The sequence below is a fragment of the Hippopotamus amphibius genome, chromosome 1 (assembly GCF_030028045.1).
Source record: "Hippopotamus amphibius kiboko isolate mHipAmp2 chromosome 1, mHipAmp2.hap2, whole genome shotgun sequence".
NCBI lineage: Eukaryota > Metazoa > Chordata > Mammalia > Artiodactyla > Hippopotamidae > Hippopotamus > Hippopotamus amphibius.
The window spans coordinates 121,664,252-121,671,506 of record NC_080186.1 but is presented as its reverse complement, the minus strand read 5'-3'; the positions used below and the strand labels follow the sequence as shown (position 1 = coordinate 121,671,506).

Here is a 7,255-nt window from a genome sequence, read left to right as displayed (position 1 = left end):
GAGACACCTCTAGCACACCCAGATAGCTGAGAAATCCTCATTCTTTAAATGAGATAGTCCTGGGAGGAAAGAAAGGCAGACTTGGAGATGGGGAAGGTGGGGGAAGGGAAGCAGGTATTTGTGGAGGGCTGCTTGAAGTCCATCTGTATTTTATTACAGAGCTGCCACTCTCACCCTCTTCCTTGTGTGTGCTTTCTCTCATTTTCCCCCTCTCTCTGTCTCTGTCTCTGTCTCTCTCTCTCTCTCTCACACACACACACACACACACACACACACACACTCACCGCTGCTCCGTCTCCATTCCCATCCTTAATTCTAGTGAAGGTGCTGAGGGAACATCATATTGGACTCCCGTTACCTCTTCCCGAGGCTCGACAGATACAGCTCTCAGAGCTGAGAACTGGACCAGTCTCTTGGAGCCCAGATTCCGTGCTAGTCTCTGCTGCCGTTCACACTGTTTCTTTACCGAGGCAGCTCCTTTGTCTCAGGGATCGAGGGTTTTCCTGAATCTCCCAGCTTTGCCCAGCCCCTGTCTGAGAATAGCTGGACTGGGATGAAACCACAGTGAGGGAGAGGGGTGGAGGTAGAGAAGGCTTCGGCTTTCTCTGCTGGACTGGGTGCGCTCTGCTTAATTAGCATGAGAATAGAAAGGCATTCTCCCTATCCTCCCTTAGGGATGGAGAGGAAAGGAGAGCAAAGGCTGTAGCTCTGTCCTACTCCATCAGAGATTCTGGGACTGGGAGAAGGACCACCTTCACATTTCTCCAGTCCTCTGAGGACCCGAGGACCCACGGTACTGAGAAAAGCTTTGATGGAGCCGGCTGGTGGATCTCCACTCCAGATTTTCCAGCTGTCCCTGTCCCCCCACCGCTCAGAGAGCAGGATGCTGAGATGGCTCGGTGATGCAGAAGGTATGTGCTTTTTCAGTTCTGGTGCTGATGCTGTGTGTGTGGTGAGGTCTCTGTGGCGCAATGGACGAGCGCGCTGGACTTCTAATCCAGAGGTTCCGGGTTCGAGTCCCGGCAGAGATGGTCACCTGGCAGGTATCTCTTTTATTTTGTATGCTGTCATGCTAGGTTGATAATTATATTTATTCCTCCCTGGGGGCTCTGGGAAGAGAAAGGAAACCCCTTTCCTTGGGAATCCTGGACCTCCCCTCTTTTTCTGTCTCCTCCCTCTTTGTTCTTTCTCTGCTCCTCCCTTACTAATTTTCATTGTCTCGCGAAGGCTCAGATGTCTGCTGCATCTCTCTGCTCAGCCTGACTGACACAGCCTTTGAATCCTTTGCTTCATGGAAAAATCATTGGCATAGAGAGACCGAGATGCCTGGCTGTAGCTTTTGGAACCACTATGGTTCCATCCCGTTACCTCCGAGAACTCAAAAAGGCAGATCTCCCATATGCTGACGAGGAAGGGTCGTTGTCCTCTAAGGTAATAATCACCTTGGCCAAGATGGGTCAGGAGGTGGATGGGGTCATGCAGAGGATGATTTCTTGTGCTATCTTTGTTGGCTAGCCTTTTGTATTCCAAAGGGTGGGCTTTTTGTGCTGCTCATCACTCACTTCCTCATCTACAAGGTGAGATGTAATCATCGCTCTTTGTCTCGCTGGAATAAACTACACAGCAACACGCTAAGTACCAGCGGCAGACGAACTTGTCCCAGAAAGTCAAGGTCTTAAATATTCTCTACTGCGAAAAGTTTGCAGCCTTTCCTGCTTGCAGGACAAGGTTTGAGGTTTGTATCTGAATGTTATGTTCATAATTCTTGGTTTCCACTACCTCTCTCTTTCTGCATCCACTTCTGCTCTCTTTCCCTGTCTCATCTAATGGGCCATATTCAGTAAGATTGGGAGCTTGGTGAAATTGGTTTCCTACTTTGGGCTGGTTTGGCTCTCTCCCTTTCATATTGCAGCCTCTAGCCTATTACCTAGAGGGAGCCGCCCAAACCAGGAACTGACCTCTATCTCAGGTGAACTCAGGAAACCTGAGAAGACACACCTCTCCTCCTGACTGCTGGGGAGTCAGCATCTCCCCAACATGGGGCTCTGGATGGGAGACCAGAGGACACAGCTAGGCGTGCACTTTTGCTCTAAGGAAGCAGGGGTGGGGTGAGAGAGGAGAATCTAAACCACACCAAGAGGTGGGGAAATTGATAGGGCACACAGGAGGACACTGGAAGGAGACTATGTTTTTTGTCCTTTAGGACACGTGCTTGTTTTTAGCAAAGTGAAACTCCTGAAATTCTTTTGAAGTAGTCTGGTACTTTAAAGGGACTTAGGATTTTTGCAGTAAGACTCAACATAGTTTAACCTTCCTGAGTTACTTTGGTGGGACACCAATTAAGATATTAACTCTCTCCTGCCAGCCCCGTGGATATGCCCTTTGGAAAATACTGGTATGGACCTGAAATCCCTGGGCAGCCCTTCTGGAGCCTTTTATTGTTAGCTTGTTTATCCTAGATATTTTGTTTTAAGGTCAGGCCTGAAAGGGAAAATTGGTCTGTGTGTGTGGGTGAGAGTGTAGGGGGGATGGAGAGTGGGGGGTTGTAGGATGGTGTTTAGAGAAGGGGCATATCAGAGTTTTCAGTCTTAATCCAGAAAAGTACCTGCATCTTTCTAACCACTCCCCCAACCCGGCATTGTGCTGCTCAAAGGTAACAGTTTTGAAAAGTAAGAGGGTTGTCCCTCTATCACTGTTAAAGTTTGGGGCAAGGGTACAGGTGAATCATGGCCCACTCTAAGGTTTTCTCAATTCTAGAAGCTTTTTAGGAATACAGTCTTTATGAAATTGTGGGAACTGGGAGGGGATGTGTGCCCAGGTTGGCTCTGAATTGAGATTTGTTTGAGTGTTTGATCAGCCCCTTAGGTGAAGATCTATACCAGTGAGAATTAACCCCATAGATTATCCCCTAAACCTGATTTTAGCCAACGATTTCCATTTTCGAACTTGGAATCAGAAGATCTTGGTTTGAGTTGCAGCTTTGCCAAGTTTCTAAACCTCTCTGGTCTTTAATTTGCTTATTTATGAAAACAAAATTGTACTATCTATCCTCCAAATGTGAAAATGAATGAGAAAGCCCACTGTACAGCTCTGTACAAGTATATAGGCTCCGCTAGTTTTTGGGTTGCTTTTTGTCTCTCGCCTCAGCGTGTGGGAAAGCTGCCTGGCCAGAGAGTAGGGAAATTAAAGGTCTGAATGAATGATCAGCCCCTGCCTGGAACCTGCAGGGTGGTTGCATGCCACCAGTTGGGGCTGATACTGACTCGTGCTACCCTGACAAAGAGGATGGAATGGACTCTCTAGGTGATGGAGTCCTTCAGAGGGCAGATGGCCCCTCTGTACGTTACATAGGTGGATTCATCGTAGCAGGTAGGTAGAGGTCCCTGCTGGCTACACCACTGAAGAGAACTAAAAGCTTCCACTTATTCAAACATCTCCCAGCCTGTAGCTCCCTCAGCCTCTGAGGGGTGATGTTTTGGGGTCTTGAAGAAAGACACCACCAGGACTGGCAGCAAGATTTCCACATAGCTAAAAATTCTTTTATGTGTGATGACAACTCTTCTTCTTCTTCCTTTTTTTTTTTTGGCCGTGCCACGCAGCATGTGGGATCTTAGTTCCTTGACCAGGGATGGAACCCGCACCCCTGCACTGGAAGCACAGAGTCTTAACCACTGGACCACCAGGTATGTCCCCCATAACTTTCTTCTTAACATGAGAGATAACTTCTAATTTATAAATATCATAATTATTGTATTTTAAAGATACTTAGAATATACAATGGAAATGGGTGTTTTTTTTTAAATAAAGTCACTATACTGTAGAACTCAACTGCTTCACACGTGCTGAGGGTGGTCATTAATTACAAAGTATGCAGGCAGGGTATGTCTTATTTATTATTGTATTCTCACTGCCTGAAATGTGGTCGGCATTTGATGGATATATTTGAAAGAATTAATGCTGACTTAGGCTGGCTATAAATTATGTAGATAGGAAAGAGAAAGAGCCACAGCTTTTAGGGATTAGGTACGTGGGCAATATCTTCATGCATTAATTCATTTGCTTTACAAACATTTATCAAGTGCCCACTTCATGCCACTTTCCATGTTCCAGGCACCGGGATCCAAAATACCATTGCTTGTTTCCCTTGTGGAGTGCATATTCCTGTGGCTGAGATAAAGAATAGATAGGTAAATAATATAACGATAGAATTATAGGTTGAGATACCTGCTGGAGGAACTGATGATAAAAGAGGGATGTGATGTGTGGTGGTCACGGAAGATTTTCCCAGGAGGTGTTATTTGAGTGAAGAGTGAATGAAGCAGGAGAGCTCAGTGAGATCCAGAAGGTGGGTATTCCAAACAGAGAAACAGCAAGAGCAGGGAACCTGAGCTGGACATGAGCTTGATGGCTTTGAGGGAAAGCACGAAGGTCGGTGTGGTTGGAGAGGAGAGAGTGATGAAGAGTCAGGTTCAGAGTCAAGAGATTAATATGGGGCGTGTCATATAGGATAATACACAACCCTATCACAGCCAACTCTGCCTTGTGTAACAAGTCCTGTATCTCCTCACTTTCCCTTTACTGTCCTGCAATGAAATTTATAGGTAATGTAACTTCCTATGCACATAATTAAATCAATAAAATTCCCTCTTTGTAATATAAGGAAATAAATTTGTAATAAATGCTGTGCATTTTAATACATAAATGCCACACTAGCAGTTATACATATATGATGAATCACCTTCAATGCAACAGCTATAGATGTTATATATGCAAAAAAAAAAATGCAGGCATGTTTTAAATATCACAAGCAATGTCAGTCTCTAGCAGTGTTGTGGTGTTCCAAACTGGGGCACACTTGTTGATAAATTTGCAATCAAAGCACGTTAAATCTTCTTGCAAAGTATGCAGCATTTTGCATTCCTGAATACTTCAGGAAGCTTTAAACCATGCAGGAAACTGTATTTATATGGAAAAATAAGATAGACCCTAGGTCCAGATACCAACAACTAGCCTTTCAGTAGGTCACTCAAAAGAAGCATGCAACATGGGGCAAAGTCTTCTTTGTGTGAGATGCATCTACACATTGCAGGACACACAAACCCCAGGTACCCTTCCTCTCTGTGGCTAGTAGTTGTCCCCAGTCATTACCAAAACAAAAAATACTCCACTAAATTCTCAAACCACTACCTCGGGGCCATTGCAGACTAACTGGCAAGTGCTGACATTAGGCCTATAGGTCAAAGTTTCCTTCATGCTAATGAAAATCATTGGTGGGTTTGAGCAGAGGTGGTGAAATTTGATTTAGGTGTTAAAAGGCTAATTTTGGCTGTTGGTAAAGAATAGACTGCACGGGGGGAAGGGAAGGTTTGCAAGTCTGCTGGACCCAAGATGTTTCAGAAGCAGCAGGGTGCGGCAATGTGGTTCCCCAGTGGTGGTGCTGGGACCACCAGAAGTGGAGGCTTTTATAACAATGTCCACCTACGAAAATGATCTGTCATCTCTGGAGAGCTAGTCTGGCACGGATCACTTATATTTTGTCTAGGAACTGGTTACCTTTATTTATTGTCATTACAATGATTCCACTTACTAGCAAACATGTTCGTTTTGTTTGTATTTAAAAGCTATAGGAAATTGAACTTATTCTCCTAAACATGATTTCAGCGTTTATGTCTTTTGCAGATTCTATAAATTATAATGGAACAGAATGTCTTTAAACTTCTCCGTGCCCTCCTAGGAAGATGTATCTTTTTGCTTCTGTAATGGTAATGTTGTCCTGCGATGGTTCCATGGAGAGGATGGGTGGTGGGCGAGACACAGAGTCCTATGATATGGGAAGCTGGAAACAGGAGCGTGGTGGAGGAAGCAACTGCCTGGGGATGACACTGACCTGGGTCTGCATCAGAGGTCTTGCTGTTTACTTGTATAACTTTGGGCATGCACTAGGTTTCCTGAGCCTTGGTTTCCTCCTCTAGAAAATGAGCCAAAGGATATCTAGAATTAAATAACGTAAAGTGGAAAAGTGTCTGGATAGGTAGATACATAGTAGGTGCAAAAACAAACACTAGCTTCCTTCGTTTATGGAGCGTTTGTCCAACCAGCCTTCTTCAGATCGCGTGCCTCAAGCTAGTTTCTTGGAAATCATGTGTGACGCTGTGGAGGACTTCGCTGTGGACCACATGTTTCTCTACCTTGAAAATGCGTGGGCGTAGTGGCGTGCTAGGGAAAGTAAGAAATACATGCTGTATCTTCAATAGGAGTTGCCGTCAAGAGGACTCTCTCTCCCCTGTGGTCCCTGTGGGAGACCTGAACTTCTCTCTAGGGCTCTGAGCATAGAAGTATTGCAGCAGTCCTTAGTCTAGCCCTGGGAACAAGGTTTCACAGGCCCCATGGAGAGCATCACATGAAGCCTTTGCTGCTGGGAGTAATGCAGGGCTTTAAAGCCTGGTATTAAGGGCAAGTATATCTATGCAGGGAAGGTGGGATGAGAGTACAGACCAACTCCTGGGGAGCTGGGAGGAGATAGGAGACCAGAGATTGGCTGCTGTGGTCCTGGCCAGGGCACTTTCCGGGAGTGTTGCCTGCCACGGACCCAGCTCAGGCCTGAGTCTCGGAGAAGCATCATCTGGGAGTCACTAATAACCCTAAGAATCTTCCCCCTACTTTCCTTTTAGGGAAAGGGTACCATCCAAGAGAGCAGACGATTTGGAACCAATTATACTTATTTTGAAGGAATATGCAACCTTTTTCGTTTTCTAATTACACACAGACTTCCAACAGTACTTTAAAATTGTTGTATTTAACTGTGCCGCTGACAGTAGAGGAGACTGATTGCTTACCCCCCAGGTGTCAGGAAGCAGAGCCTAAAGTGGCTTTTGCCAAGGACAACATTTCTTTGAAGTCTCGTACTTTATGCTACATCCTAGTACAAATTTTGGGTTCTACTTCATTATATCTGCATTTTTAGGTACAAAAATAATTATCTGGCTCCAACCTTTATAATAAAAGTGATGCCTGGCATGTCCCACATATGGGTGTCTGGTATGTATCCATTATAAAAGCACAGAAACATATTAATATTAAAAATGAGTTTGTGACCCCTGAATATTCACTCAGAGATGGCGGGGGAGATAGCCTAGAGACAGGTTAAGTAGATGGAAGCTTGGCGGGAGATGAACATTCATTCAGTTGCTCATTTGACAAATATTTATTTCGTGCCTACTATATGCTAAGCATTGAACTAGGTGCTGGGGTACGA

The 7,255-nt window shown here is 45.1% G+C and overlaps 1 non-coding gene across 1 annotated transcript; it reads left to right on the top strand.

Annotated features, from left to right (window-relative positions):
• The first annotated feature begins 957 nt into the window (after window positions 1-957).
• TRNAR-UCU (transfer RNA arginine (anticodon UCU)) lies at window positions 958-1,031 on the top strand. The gene has a single exon. It is a non-coding gene; the product is annotated as a tRNA-Arg (tRNA).
• Window positions 1,032-7,255: the final 6,224 nt, after the last annotated feature.